The sequence below is a fragment of the Apodemus sylvaticus genome, chromosome 3 (assembly GCF_947179515.1).
Source record: "Apodemus sylvaticus chromosome 3, mApoSyl1.1, whole genome shotgun sequence".
Classification (NCBI taxonomy): Eukaryota; Metazoa; Chordata; class Mammalia; order Rodentia; family Muridae; genus Apodemus; species Apodemus sylvaticus.
In genome coordinates, this window is record NC_067474.1 from 98081710 (window position 1) to 98107785 (window position 26076).

At 41.9% G+C, this 26076-nt stretch overlaps 1 protein-coding gene and 1 pseudogene across 1 annotated transcript in view; one reads left to right on the top strand and one right to left on the bottom strand.

Annotated features, from left to right (window-relative positions):
* Positions 1 to 26076, top strand: part of Sh3gl2 (SH3 domain containing GRB2 like 2, endophilin A1) — a 190484-nt gene that overhangs the window by 32926 nt on the left and 131482 nt on the right. The gene's annotated exons all lie outside the window — the stretch shown is intronic.
* Positions 4728 to 12007, bottom strand: LOC127679721 (probable phosphoglycerate mutase 4; annotated as a pseudogene).

The following is a 26076-nucleotide window of genomic DNA, read 5'->3' on the forward strand; positions in this document are numbered from 1 at the left end:
TTTCTGGATCTTCAATCCTGTTCCATTGATCCTCCTGCCTGTCACTGTACCAATACCATGCAGTTTTTAACACTATTGCTCTGTAGCATTGCTTGAGGTCAGGGATACTGATTCCCCCTGATTTTCTTTTGTTGCTGAGAATAGTTTTAGCTATCCTGGGTTTTTTGTTGTTCCAGATGAATTTGATGATTGCTCTTTCTAACTCTGTGAAGAATTGAGTTGGGATTTTGATGGGTATTGCATTGAATCTGTATAGTGCTTTAGGCAAAATGGCCATTTTAACTATATTGATTCTACCGATCCATGAGCATGGGAGGTTTTCCCATTTTTTGAGGTCTTCTTCCATTTCCTTCTTCAGAGTCTTGAAGTTCTTGTCATACAGATCTTTCACATGTTTGGTAAGAGTCACCCCAAGATACTTTATACTGTTTGTGGCTATTGTGAAGGGGGTCATTTCCCTAATTTCTTTCTCAGCCTGCTTATCCTTTGAGTATAGGAAGGCCACTGATTTGCTTGAGTTGATTTTATAACCTGCCACTTTGCTGAAGTTGTTTATCAGCTGTAGGAGCTCTCTAGTGGAGTTTTTTGGGTCACTTAGGTAGACTATCATGTCGTCTGCAAATAATGATAGTTTGACTTCCTCCTTTCCAATTTGTATCCCTTTGACCTCCTTATGTTGTCGAATTGCCCGAGCTAGTACCTCAAGTACAATATTGAAAAGATAAGGAGAAAGGGGGCAGCCTTTTCTGGTCCCTGATTTCAGTGGGATTGCTTCAAGTTTCTCTCCATTTAGTTTGATGCTGGCTACCGGTTTGCTGTATATTGCTTTTACTATGTTTAGGTATGGGCCTTGAATTCCTGTTCTCTCCAAGACTTTAAGCATGAAAGGATGCTGAATTTTGTCAAATGCTTTTTCAGCATCCAATGAAATGACCATGTGGTTTTGTTCTTTGAGTTTGTTTATGTAGTGGATTGTATTGATGGATTTCCGTATATTGAACCAACCCTGCATTCCCGGGATAAAACCTACTTGATCATGGTGGATGATCGTTTTGATGTGTTCTTGGATTCGGTTGGCAAGAATTTTATTGAGTATTTTTGCATCGATGTTCATAAGGGAAATTGGTCTGAAGTTCTCTTTCTTTGTTGGATCTTTGTGTGGCTTTGGTATCAGCGTAATTGTGGCTTCGTAGAAGGAATTGGGTAGTGTTCCTTCTGTTTCTATTTTGTGGAATAGTTTGAAGAGTATTGGTGTTAACTCTTCTTTGAAGGTCTGGTAGAATTCTGCACTGAAACCATCTGGTCCTGTGCTTTTTTTGGTTGGAAGACTTTCTATGACTCCTTCTATTTCTTTAGGCTTTATGGGACTGTTCAGATGGTCTAGTTGGTCCTGATTTAATTTTGGTATTTGGTATCTGTCAAGGAAATTGTCCATTTCCTCCAGATTCTCCAGTTGTGTTGAGTACAGGCTCTTGTAGTAGGATCTGATGATTTTTTGGATTTCCTCAGTTTCCGTTGTTATGTCTCCCTTTTCATTTCTAAGTTTGTTAATTTGGATACTTTCTCTGTGCCCTTTGGTCAGTCTGGCTAAGGGTTTATCTATCTTGTTGATTTTCTCAAAGAACCAGCTCCTGGTTTTGTTGATTTTTTGTATGGTTCTCTTTGTTTCTACTTGATTGATTTCGGCCCTGAGTTTGATGATTTCCTGCCTTCTACTCCTCCTGGGTGAAATAGCTTCTTTTTGTTCTAGGGCTTTCAGGTGTGTCATTAAGTTGGTAATGTATGCTCTCTCCATTTTCTTTTTGGAGGCACTCAGGGCTATGAGTTTTCCTCTTAGCACTGCTTTCATTGTGTCCCATAGATTTGGGTATGTTGTGTTTTGTTTTAGTAAGAGTGTGTTCTCTGAGGGATTGTGGTCTGGAGGCTTGACCAGCAGGTATATGGACATTGAGAGTCAGAGAGTGAGATCTTTAAGTGGTAAGATAGTTAAGAGATCTACCACTCTTTAAGAGTGGTAGGAGGCCACAGGAGATGGGAGGGAACTGATCCAGTTATCCTGAGATCCTGGCTGGCTTTCCTCAGAATTGGTAGAGCAGCCCATTTATCTGGCTTCACGTTTGGGTGTGCGATCCCTCTTGCACATACTCTGGTGTTGATGCTATGAGTCCCTGGGTCTTTCCTTGCAGGAAAGCAACAGTGTGATATAGGAAGGGGAACCTCACAAGTACAATACATGCTATTCTAATTTTCAGCCTCAGACATGTTGAGAAATGGTGAGTCTTTTCTTTGTTACTCAGCATCAGGTATCTTGGTATAGCAATGATGATGGACAAGTATAACATTCACCAAAACAGATGTAGCCAGAGAAGGTTCAAAACTCTAGTACCAGAATGGGCAGAGCACGTGTCTTTCTATCTGAGCATGAGCGCCTTTCCCTATCAGGTGTACACTGGAACTGGACTTAGTTCCAAAGGAGTATATCCTTAAATGCTTATCTCTGAAATTCCATGCTTATGTCCAATTAGAGAGTGACGGTCACTGCCGAGGGGAGCAATCCCTTACTCAGCCTTGGTTTATGACGTCATGCTGGTCTTTGTTGTGGTTCATAGTTGGGCAAGACTTTTGGTTGCTTCACTCTTTTGGAAGCTTACAAGGTACCTTCTGGTAACATGAAAGCTAGTTCTCAGGGAAGAGGCCTTAACACTAAGGTTGCATAAAAATGTTGTAAGGAATCATTACTGTTAATTATCTGCTTAAAACCCCCTATGATACATATGTCTGTGTATAAGTGTGTGTGTGTGTGTGTATATGTGTGTGTGTGTGTGTGTGTGTGGTGTGTGTGTGTGTGTGTGTGTGGTGTGTGTGTGTGTGTGTGTGTGTGTAGTAAATGAACTTTTCCCATCTTGGATGACAAGACCAAAGACCATCTAATAAAACCCCCAATACCAGCTTTGAGAACCCTGCGCTTGAGTTATTGATCAGGGTTGTCCAAGAGAGGACTAAACTTGCAGCCTATTATTATTGCCTTGATTGCTCCCAAGAGGTAGGGAGTGAGTCGGATTGCTGAAGACGCCATGCCCTTCAGGCGCAGAGTCCAGAGCCCTGAGCTGGACCTGAACTTTACTTTTGTATCCAGGCTCCTGTTCACATTGCATATGTATGTGCTTGTCATGTACTCTTGGATTTTACTTTATACATTTATTTTTTTAGTTGTTGAAATTTCGAATGTCTGGAACTTTAACAAGGTTCTCCTGGCTTGACTTTTAGGCGTGTGTTGGTTTCATCCATACAGAGTTGCCTTTTTTGATATTAAAGGAAAAATAACTTGGTGAGACTGTCACAGATGGCTCACTCAAATTCATGGATTCCTGTCATGGTTTATCAAATATTTTCTTTCCCAAACACTTGAGCATGTAATGACTGACAGTGTTTATTATCTTGAAGAACAAGGACGTTTCTTTTTCTTTAGCTCTTCTGCTGAAATTACAATAGAGTTGCGTTTGAGAGACTAATAGTCTATAAACAATGAGAAAGATGTTTAGGAATGAATGTTTTGCTTTTTCAATTTGGAATTTTTAAGGGACCTCCATCATGTTCACATTTTCCTGGAGAAATCTATCATCGGAAACGTTAATGAACAGTTAACAGATCGGGCTCTTCCTCACCTAGTTTGGAAGCAACAAGCGTTTGATTTTGACTCACTCTTCTCACATGAGGTGAGAACTTGAGAGGGAGGAGCCACACTATTTTAGGCTGCTCTGACATTCTCAAGTCAGAGGATCGTGAGAAACAGGGACCTGAAGTCTAAGAGTGTTGCTGATGCTCTTGCGAGCCTTCATTATCCCTTGCATAGAGGTTTCAGAAGCAAATAAAATTATCCTACAAAGCACAGAGCAAAGGGGCTGTCAGCTGGAACTGAAGTTAAATGTAGGTAGGAAGTGAAGGATTATTTCAGCAACAACAGGAAGCATAAGTTAATCAGTGGTTTTAATGTTTAAATTGAAGAGTATTTTCCCTCCTAAGTGTACGTGGTGTGTGTGTGTGTGTGTGTGTGTGTGTGTGTGTGTGTGTGTGAGAGAGAGAGAGAGAGAGAGAGAGTATAAGAGAGTGTGTTTGTGTATCTGTGTATGTATATACATATTACACACACACACACACACACACACACAGACACAGGAATATACATACTTTTTTTTTTTTAAGTAAATGTAACACAGACTTGACATGATCAACCCCAAACTTGTGGGGCCAGCAGCTACCTTAGGGTCAGAGAAGAAGTATCACTATGCAACTTACTTTTCGGAATGACTACAGCCCCCAGTTACCTAAGTGCAGAAGAGTATTGGACAGGTTCCAGGGACAAAAATGGGCTGCAGCTGCTGTTCATTGGTCATATCACAGCATGGTTCCTTCCTGACCTCTTCTTGCTAAGCAGACCATTCTTTAGTGAAGAAAGAACCAAGGAAAACTATAAGTACTACCCCTCAACTCTCCTGGTAAATAGGGACCATTCCTGGATGTGGACCAAGACCCTCCAGTGCCAGGGGTGTAATCCTGACCAGATTCTATGAAGAGGGTGGCTGAAATGGAAATGGGAGCCACAGACCCCCAGCTCTGGCTACAAATTAAACTTAAAGATACGGTCAATGTGATGGGCACTGGGGAGGAGCAGGAGGCGTGAACAGGCACGGAAGGTGCTCTTGGGGTAGGAGTCTGCCTGCTTGCCTTTACTTCTTCACCTTTTCCTGAGCAGCCACAGCCTCCACAGTTTTCCACATGGTCTCCTCATCTCCCAGGGACTCTAAGGGCTTAATGGAGGGCTCAAATTCTTGTCTAATTTATTGCTGATGGGAATGTTGTTTGGCAGAGTCAGCTCCATGATGTCCTCTTCTGAGAGACCCTCCAGATGATTGACATTGCCTGAAAGCTGTTGCCATGCAGTGCAACCAGGACCCTCTCCCCCTCCTTTATCTGGGGAACATCTTCTTCATTCTAGAAGGGCAGTGCTTTGCTATCGTGTCCCTTGGGCTCTCATGGGAGGGTATCTGTTCATCAGTAACGTCTGCATACCTGCGATTCTTATTGATCTTGATGTAGAAGAGATCATCAGACTCCATTGAAGGCGGTGGGACGTCATAAGATCACTTCCGGATCTTAACCTGTGCCTCACAATACTTAGCAGCAGTTTTTGCTTTATTGACACCAATCGTACACTATAGTGTTGCTCCTTGGCAGCTACATCTGGTCAGTGGTATCCAGGACTGTCCGAGGGTCTGGATTGCTCTCTTCTGCATGGATGTGAAATCCATAGCTACCAAGTTCATAGCTAGCATCTCACAACACCGCCTGCTGTTGCACTTCACCTCCTTGTGGCCCACCTGGCCCAGTTAGGCGCCACACCAACTGTTCTCCAGGCACCCTAGACACCTGGAATCAGCACCAGCTTGCTAGCAGCCATGGTGCCAGGCAGAGGATGTAGCAGCAACTGTTTCTTCTATTGTTATTGTGTGTTTAGGGGCTGAAATTTAGGTTACCATGCCTGTGTAGCAAATACATTTACTTGCAGAGCCATTTTTGGCCCTAAGTGTTCCTTAGTCTTAGCAAGTATGCACATAAAACTCTATGAGTATGGCAGCATTGCTTTCATAATTATCATTAATATATAAGTTATATAGCCATCTGATTAGACTACCAACCATATCATGCTAGGGTTCATAAGGGAGATAACTTAGATCCTCTTGGAGACCTCAGTATGGTATATCACTGTTCTATTACCAAAGAATCACTTCTTAGTCCCTGAAATCCCCAGATACAAGATTGGTATCTTTGTAAACATTATTATTGCTGTGATAAAACACCATGACCATAACACCTAGGGGAAGAACCTTGGGGAGCTTTATTTGGCTTATACTTCTGTGTCACTGTTCATGATCCAAGGAAGTCAGGACAGGATCTCAAACATGGCCAGACCCTGGAGGCAGGAGCTGATGCAGAGGCCATGAGAAGTACTGTTCACTGGCTTGCTTCCTATGGCTTGCTCAGCCTGCTTTCTTATAGAATCCAGGACTATCAGCCCAACAGTAGCACCACTCACAATGGGCAGGGCCCTCCCCATCAATCACTAATTAAGAAAATGACTAACAAGCTTGCGTATAGCCTTATCTTTTGTTATTTTCTTAATTGAGGTTCTCTTCTCTCAAATGACTTTTACTTGTAGTAAGTAGACATAAAACTATCCAACACAATTGGCCACTGAAGTAGGCATTGCTGATGATAGGTGTGTTCTTGGTTCCACTAAATCATTGTCCTAGATTGATCTATGTGCCATATTCTCACTTGTACAGTCTTCAATTTGTGTGAGATTTGAATTGAGAGCCAACATTGCCCATATGGTAGGCAAGTACCATCTTTTACCAATTCGTCATCTTTGGGAAATTGCACAAATATCAAAATGCACAGAAAAGTCTGCAATATAGCAAAGGAGTTTCCTTCTTCCATTATTAAATTCAATTATTAATGCTTTAAAATAGGTATCACATAATTTTGCAAATTAGAAAACTGTGTGTGTTTGTATGTTTGCATGAAAGGGCATGCATGTGTGTATATAGGATATGTGTATTTATTGGACGTAGGTGTTTGGGCTGGAAGTTAAAGTTAGAGGTTTTCTATTGCTCTTCACCTTGGTTTTTGAGATGGTCTCTCATGGAACCTGGAACTTTCTGTATTGGCTAGACTGACAAGCTAGCAGGTACCCGAGATTCACTTATCCCACCCGGTGCTGTGGTTATAGACACACGACATAACACCCAGCCTTTACATGGATGTGGGGATCTGAACCCAGGTCTTCATGCTTGAAGCTATCAGCATACATGGAAAATAGCTGATATCAGTCCTTTGCTTCATAAAATTTAAATTATTTTGGTATAGGGCAATAGACCCACAGATTATCTGATTTTAAGAGTGATACTAAGTACATCATTAACTTTCTTTCTTTTTTAAATTTTTTTATTTACTTGATATATTCTTTATTTACATTTCAAATGATTCCCCATTTCTGGCTCCCCCCCCCCCGCCCCCAAAAGTCCCATAAGCCCTCTTCCCTCCCCTGTTTCCCCATCCACCCTTTCCCACTTCCCTGTTTTGGTATTCCCCTATACTGCTGCACTGAGTCTTTCCAAAACCAGGGGCCACATCTCCGTTCTTTTTGAACATCATTTAATATGTGGATTATGTCTTCGGTATTCAAAGTTTCTAGACTAATATCCACTTATCAGTGAGTGCATACCATGATTGATCTTTTGAGACTGGGTTACCTCACTTAGTATGATGTTCTCCAGCTCCATCCATTTGTCTAACACTGAAGCTAATAGAAAAGAAACTGGGGAAGACCCTTGAGGACATGGGCACAGGGGAAAAGTTCCTGAACAGAACTCTAATAGCTTCCCCTCTAAGATCAAGAATTGACAAATGGGACCTCATAAAACTACAAAGTTTCTGTAAGGCAAAGGACACTGTCAAAAGGACAAAACGTCAACCAATAGATTGGGAAAGGATCTTCACCAACCCTAAATCCGACAGAGGGCTAATATCTAATATATGCAAAGAACTCAAGAAGGTAGAACCCAGAGAACTAAATAACCTTATTAAAAAGTGGGGTACAGAGCTAAACAAAGAATTTTCACATGAAGAACTTTGGATGGCTGAGAAGCACCGTAAGAAATGTTCAGCATCATTAATCATGAGGGAAATGCAAATCAAAACAACCCTAAGATTTCACCTCACACCAGTCAGAATAACTAAGGTCAAAAAATCAGGAGATAGCAGGTGTTGGCGAGGTTGTGGAGAAAGCGGAACACTCCTCCACTGCTGGTGGGATTGCAAGATGGTGCAACCACTTTGGAAATCAGTCTGGCTGATCAGTTCCTCAGAAAACTGGGCATGACACTTCTGGAGGACCCTGCTATACTACTCCTGGGCATATACCCAGAGGATTCCCTGGCATGCAATAAGGATACATGCTCGACTATGTTCATAGCAGCCCTATTTGTAGTAGCCAGAAGCTGGAAAGAACCCAGATGTCCCTAAATGGAGGAATGGATAAAAAAAAATGTGGTATATTTATACAATGGAGTACTATTCAGCCATTAGAAACATCATTAGCTTTCTAAAACCCACTTAAACCTGTTTTCTGGACTTAAAAAACAAGAAATATACCCTAAATTCTGTATATCTTGAATAATTTCATCATTCAAGGAGTAGCTTCCTTTCACAGATAAACATATATACAATAGTATACTGGCATGTTTTGATCCCTTTATCATTTTTGACCTTGGTTGAAATTGTTCCTGGAGACTGAAATGTAACTTGCATTGGACTGTGTTTGCTCCCATTCTCCGAGCACTACAAGTTAATGGGGAAGGAAGGCCGCTGAGTACCTCACTGGCTTCCCTCCCTTCTGGCTACGGCACACCTTGTAGCCTCCTGTACTTGAAGTGGTGCTTTTGGGAAGTCAGCACTGTTGGCAAAACACTCCATTGAATTCATGATCTCACTGTGACATTGACCCATAAGTTAGTGGATCCTTAAGAAGTGAAATAAAAAAGTCTTTCACTGCCTCACAAAATGAGTTTGGTTAACTTTGGTCATTTAAAGTCTTAATATTTTGGGGTCTGGCCTTGCCCTCTCTCTCACCTCCATCAGGAAGAAGGCCAGGTGGTTGTGGCCTTAGCCTGGGTACTCAACACCATACAAGGAGGCACCAGGGAATTTTTGGCCTCCAGAAGTATTGTCCAGTCACTCCTTTCTCTGTGTCCATTGGGAATTTACAATGGCAATGATTCTCTCACCCTTCCCCCAAATTATTTGTGTTTCTTTAAGTTCTTCCCATGAACTGTTCTTTCCCCCCTGGAAAGAGCCATGTGAAAAGGTCAGAGTGTAATAGTATTTGGTTCAGCACTGTTTCAAGGCAAGGATGTGTGGCAGTACATCCCTCAGCAGCAGAGCTAGAAGAGAAGGCAGGTCTGTGACCCATCCGTGTAGGAACTCTGGCTACCCATTGGCAGCGCTGTCTCTGTTTTTTATTCCTTAGGCCAACATGAAGGAAAAACTCCTCCTCGGAGTGCCCCTGATGTGGACTGCAGCCAGATTGGCAGTAGTAGCTCTGCTCAGTGCTCAGCACCTAGATTAGGTTAGGAATCCATGTATATTATTCAGCCTTTTGCTTCTGGATCATCTTCCTGCTATGCCTGGGTTATAGAAATGAACACTCTCAGATTCCACTTCAGAAGTCAGGAATCATAGTTGGGATAAGTTCCAAAGGTACTCCTATGTATGTTTAAAGTTTGCAAACTGCAGTTCTGAATGTAGAGGACAAGAGGCCTTGCACCTGACTTGGTGGGGAGAGAGGTAGGGGAGCTGGCTGGGCATGAGAGTAAAGGAGAGAGTGCACCTCAGTGTGGGCTTTAGGGATGGGCACATTCTCCTCTTACTTACTTACACATACCCCCATTTTAAGATTCAACTAATGTACAATACCATCTACCCACTTAAAACACCTGGTTTCAAATGAACAATTTAAGGGTGTTAAGCATATTCACAGACTTTTGCAAACATCACTGCCACCCGGCATCAGCTGCAGAACAGTTCCATTGCTTGGATAGAAACCATGTATCGGTAGTCACACCATTTGGCCGTGACACCCACTGGATTCCTAGAAGCCCCAGACCATCAAGTGACATTGAATGACTGCCTTTTTGTGAGTTGGATTTACCAGATTTTTGGTTTTGTTTTTGCGTTACATGTATGTGTGCAACTGTGCCTGGATATGGGTAGGAGCACAAGTACCTGTGGAGGCCAGAAAATGTCATCTGATCCCCTGGGGTTAGAGTCACAGGTGGCTGGCTGTAAGCTGCCTGACTTGGGTATTGAGAAGTGAACGCAGATCCTCTGGAAGAACATTGTGTGCTTTGGACCACTGAGCCTCCTCTCCTGTTCCTGTTCTGGATACTTCGTATGTCAATGCATTCATATACTACACGGTCCTTTGTGGGGTCATTTTTCATGTGTCCCGTGTTTTCAAGGTTTACCTATGTTGTGTATGGATCTGAGACTCTAGAGAATTGAGACTGCTGGGTCATTATTATCATATTCGACAAGAGTAGTTTAAATATGTGAATGCTTTTCTAAAGCGCACACTCGGGCTCTGAGAATTCATGAGGTGGCCAGAACAACATTGACTGCATTCAGTTGAAGAAATGAAATGAGAGTAATTCCCACTTTTTATTCTTAGTGACAATTAGATGACTTACTTGTCATCTCTTTTCCCTCCAAAGCGAGCACCAGGAAACCAGGTTAGGGAAGGACCTGCTGAAAATTCTGTTTGTTATTTCAAACATATCCAGCTGAAGTTGTTGGAAATTAAAAAGAGAAAATGTTATGTTCGGATAAAGAATAGCAATGGCTGGATTTTTGACAAGGAACCACACATTTGTCTTTCTTGGAAGCAGTATGCTCCCCATAGTTCCTAATATTTAGTAGTTTAAGAGCCCCAGGGAGAAGTATCAATCATTCCCACACTGTCCTTGCTTACCTCTCATGATCCTCACTCGTCAAATAAAGATCAAGGTTTGGTCCTCTTGGGCGTGTAAAGACTCAGCATGCTGCCCTACAGAATATCTTTCGGTTTGTGTATTGTGCTTCAAAAAGTCATTTCACAATGTGCACAACATAAGGTATCCAGAAAAATTGCAGGGTCCTTTTTGAGGTGCTATCTTTTCTTTTAAGCAACATGAAGTGCCCCTCCCGCCTCCCTGTGGAGCCTCCCTCATCCTGACTGCCTGCCCCTTATTTGGCAAGCGGCCTGGTAAATCAGATGGATGGCGACAATACTGGGGAGCTTGTGTGCCCACTTTCTAAAGGGTCCTGTGCTTGCTTTATGCTTTTTCCTCCCTTCCCCAATTTGCTGCTTAGACTCAGTTATTTGGCTCCTTTTGAGAAGGCTCTGGGCAAAATGCCATTTATCTAGCTTTTCAACTTTAGAGGACATGTTTTTTTAACAGATTTCTTTGGGAAGTAAAGTTCTTTAACTTGACTTTTTTTCCCCAGATATTGTGAGTTTTGGTCATTAGCAGATTCTTAAGTTTTTTTTTTTGTTGTTGTTTTTGTTTTGTTTTGTTTTTTTGTTTTCAAAGTCTAGACAAAATTTCTTAGGGAGAGTTGCTGAAAATGCATATTTTCTGAAAAGAGAAAGATAAAATCCTTTGCTCTCTTAAATTTTTAAATTTGGCAGGTCCAGCCAGATCTCTCTGTTGGAGGCAATGAGAAAGCCTGATTGAGTCCTAATGTCAAGGAAATTGACTTGGCTGGGCTTCAAGAGTAGGAGGGGCTGGCCCACTAAAGATCTGTGTCAGAGTCTTAGATGGCACTGGACTGGAATCGGGAGATTTGGGACAGGGTAGGTTTTTTTTTTTTTTTTTTTTTTTTTTTTTTTTTTGTTAGTAAGGCAAACTCTGGGGAAAAGCACACGCATCCAGCATCCAGCAAGGTGCTGTCATGTGTCAGAGTGTTGTATGAATTTGATGTACACTGTGGTGAGCTGTGTTTTGTTGTTACCTTTGCTATTACCACCAATAAAAACTCAAGACTCAGAGTTTGTTTATCCTGGAAAGGGGGCTGTGGAGGCTGTTGTGTGAGGCGATGGTGTTCTCTCCCACCAGTCTGTGTTCATCCTGTCTTTGCCATTCAAGGAGGCAGTTGTTACAGTGGTGATAGAAATGATGAGACACAGGTAGATATGTGTGAGAATACAAGATCTTTAAAGAGATACACACGCAGAAGATGGTATTACTGCAGTTCTACAGAATGGACTCTTCTGCCAGTGATCCTTCCGAGTAGGATGAATACCCCTCCGCTCCCCAGGTCTCTTAAGATCGTAAGGCTGCTCGATCATGACAGCTCTTAGCGTCTTCTGTCCTTGACCCTTTCTAGCTACTGTGGACACTTGGGCCATGTGTTGCCTGCTCAGAAGCCAAGTGAGTAGAGCAAACCGATATTGCTGAGTAAGTGTATCGGGAAATATTAAAAAACTGGACTGGCTGGTTCCTGTGCTTGTACAGGTAACTCTCTGCCCCATGGGGCTGGCTGGCCATGCACTGGCGGGCAAAGGCTGACCTGTTCAATCTCATGGAGACCCTGACTCAGAACTCCACGATCTCTCCACTCTGCTTGATAAGTTCCCACATGCGGGTTGCTACCAGGCGGGCCCTGTGCTTCAAATCCCCCACGGCCTTTGTGGTTCATCTCAGGTAAACCCATGCCTTGCCACCATACCTTTCTCTCTTGAACCCAGACTAGCATTTGTGAAGGGAAAAATACAAACGATGGTAGTTTAGTGTTTAACTCAGACAGCAACATAAACATGTAGATAACTTTGAGTAGTAATTTAATAATTATTTTACACATCGCTTGGAAGATTATAGTACTATAAATAAGAAAATTAAAATTGAGGATAAGTGGCAGATCCCAGAGAGCACTGTAGGGAGTCGTGACCTGGGAACTGACCTTCTCCCTTCCTCAGGTCTCCCTACTTAGGCTCTTCATCAGTAGTAGGTATCTATCATTATATCTGTCCCACATTGGCCTTAACATTTTGCAGAAAATATGCTTCCTAAACTATGTTGTATATACCCATGTGCTTAACATGCTAAAGTCATGTGTCTGTTTCCCAGGATCATAACAGTAGCAATATCAGCACCAACAGAGTAGAAGGCAGGGAGACATAGGAGTCTCACAATGTGCCTTTGACCCTACTATTTCTTTCAGAAAGTCAACAACTACATTTTGTCTCACTTCGAGGAAAGCATAAGAGTTAGTTGATTATAGAAAATTTGTTTTAAAAAATAGAATCTACAGGAGAAATGTCAAATTCATTATTTACTGAACTAATGAAAGAAGTTCCTGTGTGTGTTGTGTGTGTAGTTAGTATTTTTACTTTTTGTAGAGGAGAGAGAGAAAAGGCTGAGGGGCTGAAGATGTTACACATGATTGAACACAAACGAACACAAGGTTATAAGTCTTCATGACATCATGAAGGGAATAAATATTGCTATTGTTTTATCAAAAGTATTAAAAGTATATTTCTTTATTAGAAAACACCACAAAGCTATCAGCCTTGACAATAATCACATTCATGAGTATTAATAAGGTTTTTATTTTTGGTTTATTTATTTATTTATTTATTTAAGTATTTATTTATTTATTTATTTATCTGTGTTTGTTTGTTTGGTTTGGATTTTTGAGACCCTGTCTGTTCTAGAAATAGCTCTGTAGACCAAACTAACCTTGAACTCACAGAGATTGGCCTTCCTTTGCCTCCTAAGTAGATCATTGCTTCTAATGTTTTTAATTTTTATGACTGATAAAAATTAGTTTATGTACTTATTTTTAACCTTAATTTTATTTCTGAATGCATAGTAGAATGGAAAGGCAAGGCTTGATATTGATGGACTAACCCTGTTATATGCTCACTTGGGCTACTGCTTTTTTTTCTTTTTCTTTTTAATCTTTTATCACCTTTCACCTGTACTGTTAAAGATCCTGGTTCATTCTGCTGCAAGCACTTCCCCATCATGAGCCTTTAGGAGAATTACAATTTCCTTCCCCTGGTTTGTGATTCCTTGCATGGGTCTTGAGGTTTTCTGAAAAGATAGGAGAGGCAGTTCAAAAGATTTTTCTTTTTATAAATTTTGACAAAGTTTAAAAGTTTAAAAACCTATGTAAAGAGAGTCTTAACTGGATGTGACCGGTGCAGTGCATTGGTAAAACACCACTCAGTATTGTTTATGGGGTGTGTGCTCCAACAGCAGATCACTGCTCTGGTATCAGGCACTATTCTAATTGTGTGCCTATTGCTCACGTGACCTTTCCCACAGCCCCAAGGCAGATGCTGGTATCTGTAGTCTCACTTAACAGCGGGTCTGGTACACTGAGGCGATGAGCGGTGGGCTCATGGGCATGCAGATGATGAGGGGGCAGATCCAGGAACTGAATTCTAGCAAAGGCTCACTGCTAGTCTGAAGGATAAACATTGATACAGAAGTCTGCACATGGGAAAGAAGTGGCAGAGATAGCTAACAGTCTTGGAGTGGGCTGGAGAGGATTGGAATGGTGAGAAAGACTTCTCCTGAAAGACTTTGTCACACTTGCTGATTGGATGGACAAGGAGGAAACCTAAAGGTGAAGGTTGGGGCTGTCTCAAATATTTGTGATACAGTAGCTTGACACTCAAAGATTTGGGTTCTTGGGGTTTTCTGATTACAAAATGATTCTTGTAAAAGTAGCTTATGGAAAGGTTGTACAACTTTAAAATATGGCAACTAAGTTTTAAGTGATTACAGGAAGCTTGATAACATTTAATTGTATTATTTGAATGCCTTTCTAAAATTAATGTATAGAACTACAATAATCAAAGAAAAAGAGGCTGTCAACTAGAGAGTGGGGGTGGGTAGGATGGGATGGAGGAGGGCTCTTAGAAGGAGGGGGGGCGAAGTGATGTAATTTTATTTCAGTTAAAAGCACCAAAAAGCAAAAACAAAAACAAAAACAAAAAACCCAAACCCTCAAAATGTTAACTACAGGTCTGGAAAGATGGTTCAAGAGTTTAGAGGATCTACTCTTGAAGAGGAACCAGGGTAGTTTCCCAGTATTCATGTCACAGAGCACCCCACTCTGTAACTCCAGCTCCAGGGCGTCCAACACCCTTCCTCCAGTAGCATTTCACTTATGTGCACCATCCCACACAATGAATAAACACAATTAGAAGTAAAAACAAAAGTACCTCAAATCTTAAAGTAGTAATGACTTTAAACATTTGAATATCTATAGAAAACTTTATAATGTATTTGCATTTTGTTTGTACAACTAATAATCTTTGAGAGGGGAACTATGGCCACTTTCTTTTTCTTAAAGATAATTTTACAGTGAAAGTCTTTATTCATATAATATTTTTGTTATTTAGGACTAGAATAACTGATCATAATGAATACAATAAAATTACTCTGGGAGATTCTGTTAATTTGTGTCTCTGAAATGTATGCAACGTCTTGGGTGCCACCCCATCAGTGGTTTGAATGTCCTCCTGAGAATCTTTGTATACTTTAATTCATTTGCTATCTTTTGTTACACCCCATAGCTGCAGCTACAGGAAGCCTTTTTGTACTGTGCTTTTATTTAATTGCGTTCAGTACCTAGTTCACACTGAATACTGGCAAAGGCGTGTCAGTGCTATAATCAGATAGGAAAGGGAAGAACATGCCTAAAGTCTTCCTGCCAGGCATATTTCTAGTTATTTCTATATTTCTATATTCTATATTCTATATTTCTATATTTCTAGTTCCTTACCAGGGTTGCTCTAAGTGGAATGTGTTTGTGCAACTCCCAGGAGATGCTGTTGACAGAGACCTTGTGTGAAAGGTTCTCTACCTCTGAATGGTCATAGTATAGGGACTCTGGGACTAAGATGCCTGTTTCTCAAAAAATACTTAGGTGTGATACATTGTAGAGAATTGAAGCCACAGTTTGAATAATTCCGGATGATTTCACCCCCCCCACAGCTGCCCACCCCCATACTACTAAAAAACATGAGCTGCTTGTATTGATATATTTAGGCATGTGCCTGTGCCTGTGTGTGTGTATTATGCCAGTATGTGCCTGTTTGTGTGTGTGTGCTTGTGTGTGTGTGTGTGTGTGTGTGTGAGAGAGAGAGAGAGAGAGAGAGAGAGAGAGAAGAGAGAGAGAGAGAGAGAGAGAGAGAGAGAGAGAGAGAAACAATAATGACTTAAAGAAAAGAAGGCCCTGGATGTAAGAGGGAGCAAGGGAGGGCTGGAGTAAGGAAAGAGAAGGGGGAAATAATATAATTATAGTTTAGTTAAAATTTTCTGGTTATTTGGGACATACTTGGGATGGCTTTGGCTTGGAGTTATGCCAGCCCTTGCCTAAAGCTTTTACTTTGTTTTCTACTTTGCTAAGTAAAACTTTGGCTCTCCAACTATTAATTTTTTAATAACTCCATTTTGTTTTTCTATAATCAATGGTCTATTTCACACAAATTCTTGAAATTATTAATTTCTTCCATCTTTTGATCTCACTTATAAAGCTTGAATGTAAAAATGTAAAGTTGGGCAAACTACCACCATGGTATTTCTTGGGCAAATTCCCACCATCTGTATTTGCATTTCAGTATTGTCTACACTCATGCCCACTTTCTGGTAACCTTTTAATGAACATACTCTATGAATTGTCTTGAAAGTGTATTGTTTAGAGATTCATTATTAGCCTGGTTCCTTGCCAGGGTGACACATTAGCACAGAGTGTGTCCTCCATCTGCTTCTTCCCACAATCCCCCCAAACAGTCATCAAGCAGGAGAAATGCAATATGCAAATAAGCCATCTGCAGCCTCCAAATAGGGTCTGGGGATAGCTTCCAGTTTTAGGTAGAAATCTGTCAGGGGTTGGTCATAATTTCAGCAGCGTTCCTAAAAGGAGCGGGACTCTTGAGAATTAGCAGGACTGACCATTTCCCCATGGCCAAAGGGATATTCTAATCAGGTACCCAGGACACTTGTAACAAATCTGTTCCCACATTGCACAGTGTTCCATCAGAGATGTCTCTCTCTCTCACTTGATCCTTTTAATCCCTGAATCAAAGATAAAAAGGGGGTGGCGCAGATACCAAGTTATATGTTTATTGGAATCCTATTGGGGATTTAATATGCCAGTCTCCATTGTCCTGTTGGACACAGCTCTATGTGCAACATTGTCCTGTAACGTTGGGTGCTCCTGAGTGAATGAGAAGGAAGATTTGGCTTTCATAGAAGGAACAACCTTAAGAGATCACTCAGTCTGTGACTAGGTTTCTGTGGATTGTAGTCTAGGACCCCTGGATTCTAGTCTAGTAGCCCCTATTTGTGGCTGAGCAGAATCAGTGGTGAAGGGTTCTGGCAAGCCATGCTCATCTCTGACCGTTCCTTACCAGGGTCACTCTAAGGTGGAATGTGTTTGTGCAATTCCCAAGAGATGCTGTTGACAGAGACCTTGTGTGAAAGACAGAGAGAGCAGTTCCATCTCAGAGGGAGGGAGTAAGGGAAGACAGTACCTTAGCAGCTGGTAAGGGGATGAATCAGCACCTCATCGGATGTGGTCCACGACCCGCAAGACAGGGGAGTGTAGTGGGGCTCTGGAAAGATCTAGGGGCTGAGAAATGCGTGGGGGTGGGAAGAGAGGGAAACTTTTGACTCAGTTTCCTATTTGTGGTTTCACAGAACATATTAGATCAAGCAATAGTACTTTTAAAGTGAAAGGGATGCTGAGGTCACTCTGGGGAGCTTGTGCCCCCTGGGAGTCTGTCTGAAACCTTCAGATCATCCCCAGGCAATGAGAGAGAAAACTGTATTAAGCAGCTGTCTCCTGCCTCACTAAGCAGTGCAGAAGAGCTCTTGCCTCCCAGCCCGTGTTCTGGGCTTCCTCTGTGCTCTGCTTGAGCTGATGGGCTGTCAGGTGCTGGGGATGGAGAAATGTCCTCTTGAATCTGGTAGTGCTTCCCACAGGGGGCTCTGGGACAGAATACAGCAGATGGCTCCTGCAGGACCTTGTTTGTGTGCTCAGCAGGTACAGGCTGGGCTGGGTTCTGATCCCTGCCTAACACCTGTTCCTTTTCTGCCCCCCATATGTCAAGGGACTCTCAGTCCATGTCAGTATTTTCAATGTGCTGCAGCCTCAAGTCATGTTTAGGAATGCATAGAGGAAGGTGAAGAGATGTGGGGGCTTTGTGGCCAGTAAAGATGGCCTAAAATTAGAGCAACTCTTACCACCGTAGAGGCCTCAGTGAACCTTGTCTGGCTTCACATGAGGCTTGGTTAGGGTGTTCTCCTTTTGTATATTTCCTGTCTTGTGTTCATTTTGTTATATTGTTATAAAGCTAAAGGCTTTATGCTGATGGGCCGTTCACCTGGCAGTAAAGATTGTCTTCCCTTTCCTCTCATCACTTCCCTTCTCCTCCTTTCTTTCTGTTTCACCTTCCTCCTCCTCTTTCTCCCAGGCAGAGGGTGTAGTGCAGGAATAGAGTGCTATTCTAGCTCCAGATTAAGCCAGCACAGGAGGAGGGGCAGGGAGCAAGAAGAGAAGAAGATGTAGGTCAAGCACTAGAAATCTAGTGTAACTAAGGCATGGCACATCCCAGCACACCTCTGCCAATAACCAAAGCATGGCCCAGGACTCCTGATCCAGTTCTTCAGAAGCTCATGGATACCTCAGATAGAGGTCCAAAGTATTAGATTCTGCAGGAGTGCGGTCCCTGAGAGAGAGCTTCCTTACACTTCTGCATATTCTTCCCCAGATGCTTTGCTAGGGTATGGCCTTCATTGATTTCCTCACATTTCTTCGGTGGGTTGTGTTTGTCTCCTGAGGCTTTTGCAGATTATAAGTCTTTAACCCGTGGAAGAGGCAAGGGAGAAGAAAGGCCTTGAGAATGGCCTCTCTTTACTATACCATTTTGGGATCCCTTTCCCTTCAGTACCTGCAGAAGGCAGGACAGCTGCTCTGGCCTTCACTTCTTCCTGTCAGGCCCCGATTCAGCTGATTCTCTCCAGGAACCTGCAATTCTGATACTAATGACTAAATAACATGTTTCAGAGATTAAACAGAGAAGCCGGACTCCACGTCTGCCAGATTCCATAGCCAGCCCCCAAGCTGGACTCCACGTCTGCCAGATTCCATAGCCAGCCCCCAAGTGACAAAAACATCAGCTCGCAGTCTTCTTTATCCCCCCACCCCCTTTTTTTTTTTTTTGAGGCACTCATGTGTGTGTGTGTGTGTGTGTGTGTGTGTGTGTGCATGCATGTGCGTGCGCGTTTAGGAATCCCCTTCTACCTTATTTGGGGTAGGGTCCTTTTAGACTTGGCACTGTTTCTCATGCCGGGCTAGCTGTCTTGCTGGCTTCCAGGCATCCCTGTCTCTGCCATGATTTCCCTGTAGGAAACATGCCATATTGGGCTTTATGTGGGTTCTGAGATTTGAACCAATGTCTTTGTGCTTATACTGCAAATGCTTTTACCCTCTGAGCCGCCTCCCCACTCCCCCAGTTTTCCTAAGACCGAGAAGAGGAATTAGTAGTTTGGGGAGCAATGGCAGAGCCACCCATGTCACCTGCATTTTATTCCTGGTTCAGCTCAGAGCTCTTCTTGACTGAGGGCTTGCAACTGTGACTTTTTTTTTTTAACAATAGTCACTCAGGGAGAAGGAAGAGTGCAGGATGTGAAGTGGTAGCAGGCACACCCCATCTGCCTTACAAACGAAGTAATTAGATTCATCGTAATTACTGGGTGCTTTAGCTGTAGTCATATTGGCAAGGGACTCTTTATTTTTAATTTTGAGAATATAATTTGTATGTCATAGTATGAATGTCATCAATTAAAAAATAAATCTCAGTGTGCTGGCTTTTTGAAAAGGTATTTATTATGGTCTTACCATGGCTCTTCCTCCCTCTGTGGTAAGTGTGTAAACAAAGAATAAAGCCCAGGTAGACCTCCTGGGGCAGAGGTTCCAGATGGCCTGTGCTTCAGGAGATAGATGCCCTGCTGTGCAGAGTGGCTCTGTGGTTTGTGTGAGGATGCAGAAGAATGGGAATTGATCCATCCTCGTCTCCTCGTACTAAGCTCAACTCCAAATGGATCAAGGACCTCCATATAAAGCCAGACACTCTGAAGCTAATAGAAAAGAAACTGGGGAAGACCCTTGAGGACATCGGTACAGGGGGAAAGTTCCTGAAAAGAATACCAATAGCTTATGCTCTAAGATCAAGAATTGACAAATGGGACCTCATAAAATTACAAAGTTTCTGTAAAGCAAAGGACACCATCAAAAGGACAAATCGGCAACCAACAAATTGGGAAAAGATCTTCACCAACCCTACATCAGATAGAGGGCTAATATCCAATATATACAAAGAACTCAAGAAGTTAGACCCCAGAAAACCAAATAACCCTATTAAAAAATGGGGTACAGAGTTAAACAAAGAATTCTCACCTGAAGAATTTCGGATCCTGGAGAAACATCTTAAAAAATGCTCAACTTCATTAGTCATTAGGGAAATGCAAATCAAAACAACCCTGAGATTTCACCTTACACCAGTCAGAATGGCTAAGATTAAAAACTCAGGAGACAGCAGATGTTGGCAAGGATGTGGAGAAAGAGGAACACTCCTCCACTGCTGCAAATTAGCAGTGACGTTGCAAATTAGTACAACCACTCTGGAAATCAGTCTGGCAGTCCCTCAGAAAACTGGGCATGTCACTTCCGAAAGATCCTGCTATACCACTCCTGGGCATATACCCAGAGGATTCCCCAGCATGTAATAAGGATATATGTTCCACTATGTTCATAGCAGCCCTATTTATAATAGCCAGAAGCTGGAAAGAACACAGGTATCCCTCAACAGAAGAATGGATGCAAAAAATGTGGTATATCTACTCAATGGAGAAACATTAGAAACAATGAATTCATTAGAAACAATTCAGACAATGAATTCATTAGAAACAATTCATTCAGACATTAGAAACAATGAATTCATGAAATTCTTAGGCAAATGGATGGAGCTGGAGAACATCATACTAAGTGAGGTAACCCAGTCTCAAAAGATCAATCATGGTATGCACTCACTAATAAGTGGATATTAGCTTGGTAAACTGGAATATGCAAAACATAATCCATACATCAAATGAGGTACAAGAAGAACGGAGGAGTGGCCCCTGGTTCTGGAAAGACCCAGTGTAGCAGTATAAGACAAAACCAGAACAGGGAAGTGGGAAGGGATGGGTGGGAGAACAGAGGGAGGGAAGGGGGCTTATGTGACTTTTGGCGAGTGGGGAACCAGAAAAGGGGAAATCATTTGAAATGTAAATAAAAAATATATCGAATAAAATTTAAAAAAAAAGAAAGAAAATCATATATTGGAGAGTAGGTGCTCCAGGGACCTAGTAATGTGAGCAGAGACTGTGAGGAGTCGCACGAGCCCCTTCACGGATGGAGCTTTGTACATCTGCTGTTGCTCAGGCGGGTATGGAGATGAATCTGTAAGAAGAGCCTCAAGAGCCCCACTGGAGAAGTAATGTCTCTGCAAGGTAGCATTTGGCCCGAGCCACTGACTATCTGAGACATACATTAGCAGTTGATCCAGACAAAGTTCTACCCCTCAGAAACCCAGTTCCTTATCTGAAACCTGATCCTATTGTTCAAAATAATAGGTTGTATTTAATCTGATCCCAAGTGGATTAAGTGTTCACCATTGTTACCTACACAGTTTAGGAAATTGTATAATCTTTCTCCTGACTCCCTCACTTTCTTACATGCCCCAATCTAAATAGAACCTTACAAGTGGTTAGGAATAGTGACATTAACTAGTTCTTCAAATGTAGTACCACATATAAGTGATTGCCCTTGTAAAGCTGACTACATCGCTTTAGTTTGGGCTAGCCTCAAACTCATCTGCCTGTGTTAAATTTGTATAACTCTGCCCCCCCCCCCAGTATGCAGTATTTTGCTATGGCTTGATGCCAAAACTTCAAATGTGACGATGTTAAGATGAGCACATTTTCCATTGATCTGCCTGCCTGTCACTGTACCAATACCATGCAGTTTTTAACACTATTGCTCTGTAGTACTGCTTGAGGTCCATGGGATACTGATTCCCCCAGAAGTTCTTTTACTGTTGAGAATAGAGGATTCCCCAGCATGCAATAAGGACACATGCTCCACTATGTTCATAGCAGCCTTATTTATAATAGCCAGAAGCTGGAAAGAACCCAGATGTCTCTCAATGGAGGAATGGATACAGAAAATGTGGTATATTTGCACACTGGAATACTACTCAGCAATTAAAAACAATGAATTCATGAAATTTTTAGGCAAATGGTTGGAACTGGAAAATATCATCCTAAGCGAGGTAACCCAATCACGAAAGAATACGCATGGAATGCAGTCACTGATAAGTGGATATTAGCCCAGAAGCTCTGAATACTCAAGACACAATTAACATATCAAATGATTCCCAAGAAGAAGGAAGGAGAGGGTCCTTGGTCCTAGAAAGGCTTGATGCAGCATTGTAGGGGATTACCAGGACAGAGAAGTTGGAGAGGGTTGATTGGGGAATGGGCAGAGGGGAGAGGGCTTATGGTACTTATGGGGAGGAGGGAACCAGGAAAGGGAAAATCATTTGTAATGTAAACAAAGAATATAGAAAAAATTAAAAAAAAAGATGAGCACATTTAAAGCATAGCCTGGTTCTACTGGAGCCCTTACCAGCAGGCTTGGGGCTCTAGTCTCTCTGGGTTGCTGCTTTATTCATTTTTCCCCTTGTTTTTAATGGGTAGCTTTAGTTTGAAGTGAAATTCTAGGTAGATTTGCCCTGTTCAAATTGCATATCGGGCACTACCCATCAGAGGTGCAGCCCTTCCAGCTGCCCCTTTATGTATGTCCAGAGGGAAACATGGCTGTGTGCAGGTTGCCAGCTAAGGATTGATCTCAGATCCAATTCCATCGGAGCAGCTTTAGTTATTTTTAGAAGTAACACTCACCCTAACACAGCATATGGTGATATGTAATGCTGTGTATAAAAATCTATGTTTTAATTAACTTCTAGAAAATTAAATTGCCTTTCCCCCTCCCCCATCCATCAAGCCACATGAAGCTGCATCTAAGTTCAGGATGTGGCCTTCACGGAGGATTCAGACACAAGCTGGGACGTTGGCCTTTGAAACTGTGTGGCGTTTGGGTAGCTGGGAACCAGGAGACTTGGGTTGGCATGATGTATCCGATCCAAGTCTATGCATCCAGTGGTTCTGGTCTTGAGTGTAAACTCTCAAGCAGTGGGGTTACAAAACATGACACCACACTGAGTTTTAATCTCAGTAGTCGGAGAGCTTCATGATGGAAATGAAATGTGTCGTGAGTCTCCTGAAACTCTGACATTAGAGCTCTGTAGTGTGGGTAGCACTGCAGCATAGTTGGGGGAATCTAAAGGACCAAGATACTGGCTTTGGCAGTCTCACACTGCATCTTTGCCAGTTTCCAAGGATGCCTTGCTTTGTATTCAGAGGGAGTCTGGCCTGCCTTAAGCCTTTCCCTTAAGACTGCCCTGTCCTTGGTAGTCATCTCTCAACTCATTTGCCCTCTCCCTTGTGTTCAAGGTGGCGCCATCTAGTAAAGACCTGTTCACATAAACTCTGGCTTCCAGGAGCTTTCTCCAGGATTGCTTTCTACATATCTTCTGCCTTCCCTTAGACTGCTGCTCAAAGTGTGGTTTCAAGCCATTTACTGTGGAGTCATATGGAGAAAAGAAAAGAACAAAATTCTTATAGCCAGGTCTCTCAAATGAGACATAAAAACCTTCATTTTTTTGGGTGAGGTTTCCAAATGATTTTCTTTTCTTAATTTGTTGTTGTTGTTCTTGTTTTTAACTTAGCTTTTTAACAATCTGGATCTTACTATGTTACCAGGCCAGCTTTAAACCCGTGTTCTGCCTCCCCATACTTCTCAAATGCTGAGATTAAAGCCTTAGAACTAATGTCTTTGGGAATTAGAAATATAGCTTTGTTTACATTCTGAGAATCTAATAATAACTCAGATTTAATGAGTATCTTGGGGCAAATGAATTGACAAATAAGTGGATGAATTTGTGGTAAGATCTGGAAAGCCGTGAAACGGCCTTTCCAGCTTAGTGACTTAAAGACTCTGAACATTTCATTAATGGATGAATAACTCTGTAGCAGAACTGTATGTTGTTATTTTTACTTCCCAGATTTCTTACCTTCCTTTAGGATTCTGTACGACAGTGCATCTGTGGTGGACATTTAACAGGAGCAGGACTTGTGCCCTGTTCCTGCTAGGCCGAGCTGCCGCTAAGCTGAACTCATCCTCGGTGGGATGGTTACTGACATTGTACTGAGCGTTTCTGAACCTGCCACTCATTGTTCACGGATGTTTGGACATTGTGCTCGAATGCACTCCTCTTCTGTGAAAAGCTCACAGCTGAGCAGGGACATGGGGTGTCACATGACCTTGTTAGACAAAGACAGAATGTTGAAAATAAGTAGAGAGCAGAAGACACCCCTAGCTCCTTTTCCTTCTTGTGTTAAGATCATTGCGGCTCTGATACAACTCATAGAAAAGACAAACAACCCCCATGGGGTAGGGATGTGGCCTTCGGAGATGGGTCTGAACCATATGAGTCACGTGGGGCTTTTGAGGCCTAGGATATGCATGCTGGTCTTTATTAATGGCTATCATCTTTAGTGATTAAAGGATTAGGACACTCTAATTATTTAGGAACTTGCCTATTCTGTGCGTGGATCCAGTCAGACTGATGAGGAGGAAAGATAGGTAGGGAATGACTTCATATGTGACCTTTGAGAGTGGAAGAAAGTGTCCAGAGCCTCTCTGCCTGCTGCCTGCTGCCTGCTGCCTGCTGCTTTGGCTTTGGTTGGAGCTCTGACTTGGAGATAATGATTCTGTGGTAGGTGAAGAATGGAGCCATCTCTGGCCTTCACTGTTGGAAACTGTACAGCTAATAAAACGAGCCTCAAAAATGTGAGCCACACATGTGGTTAGCTGTGTGATGTGCATGCAGCAGATTCATCACTGGCCTGTGGGTTTTTTTTTTTTTTTTTTTGGCAGTACATTTTGTTTTCAAAAAAGAAAAGAAAAATAAAAATGTGGTATTTGGCAATTCATACTTCAGAGATGAGGGTCCAGCTCCATTATCTGAGAATTCACTATAGGCCTTCTGGACATAGTATTTATGGTGTTCCTAACCTACTTTGTCCAGTCTCTTTTCTCTGATGTAAGCTGATTTTAAGAGTCTTCTTCCAGCTTACATAGAATCTGGTAACAGGCTTTGTTTTCTGAGTATATAATTAAGTCAATTAAAACTACATTTCCCCCTTACTCTTTAGATTGTGCCTACCAGAGATTCCTAATTTCTTACGTTGAAATTTAGTTTCCTATCCTGATCTTCTCTTCTTTCATATATTTATTGGAAATGTACTTTGCATTTTGAAATGCTATAGAAAGGTTCTATACATCAGTGGATCAATCATCTTTGATCCTAGGTAACTTCTCTGTATTAGAAACCTGGGTTAACTATTTTCGTAACTGCTGTGATAACAGCCTGTGGTGTTTTCAGTGTTGCTGAGCTAGTCCTTGACCTTGGTTCCTCTCAGGTTTCTGAGCAGTAGCAATGGACACAGTGTTATAGTTTGGCTATGAGTTTTATGATAAAAATGTTCCTGTGTTGAAGGGTTGTGTCCCAGTTAGTGAGGAGATTAGATCAGGAGGGTGCTAATGTTGATGAAAATTTATTGGATACATTTATATCTTAGTAGATTGTTAGGAGTTGGGGCCTAGCAGGAGGAAGTGCATTACTGCCCTAAGACCTTTCAAACATCTTTGGTGTTAGTTATCTCTCTCCAAACCCCTTTTCTACTCTGCCCTCCCATCCTTCCAGGCACATACATCTCCCTCCCCTTAATTCTCCCTTTTTTAAAATACTTTGTTTACATAATAGGTATATTGTCACAGAGAGAAAAAAGTGACTAATATTCATAGTAAGAATTATGCTTGTTCAGGAGAATGGAGAGAAGCTAGAGTCCATGACTCACGTGACCTCTGAACTGAAGCCATAGTTCATTATAGGTTTTCTCATTGGTAATGGTGTGATAAGGTGGGTGTGAGAGAAATACCAGACTGTCTCCTGACATTCCTTGACTCATCAATAAGAGAATTATATTAGGGAACCAACAATGTAGATGTACTATGGCTCGTTAAAGTCAACAAATGATTTACAGTTACTGTAGTTGAAGGTAATGCAACCTCTAATTAAGAATGAATTGCTCATCCAGTTGTGGAATGGGGTAGGTCAGGACTACAATGAGCATGCAAGATTAGGTATGTGGAAATAAAATAAATGTTACACTGTTACATTTGTATTCTTAAACTTAAAAAGTATTTTAATTTTAAATTCATATAACAAGA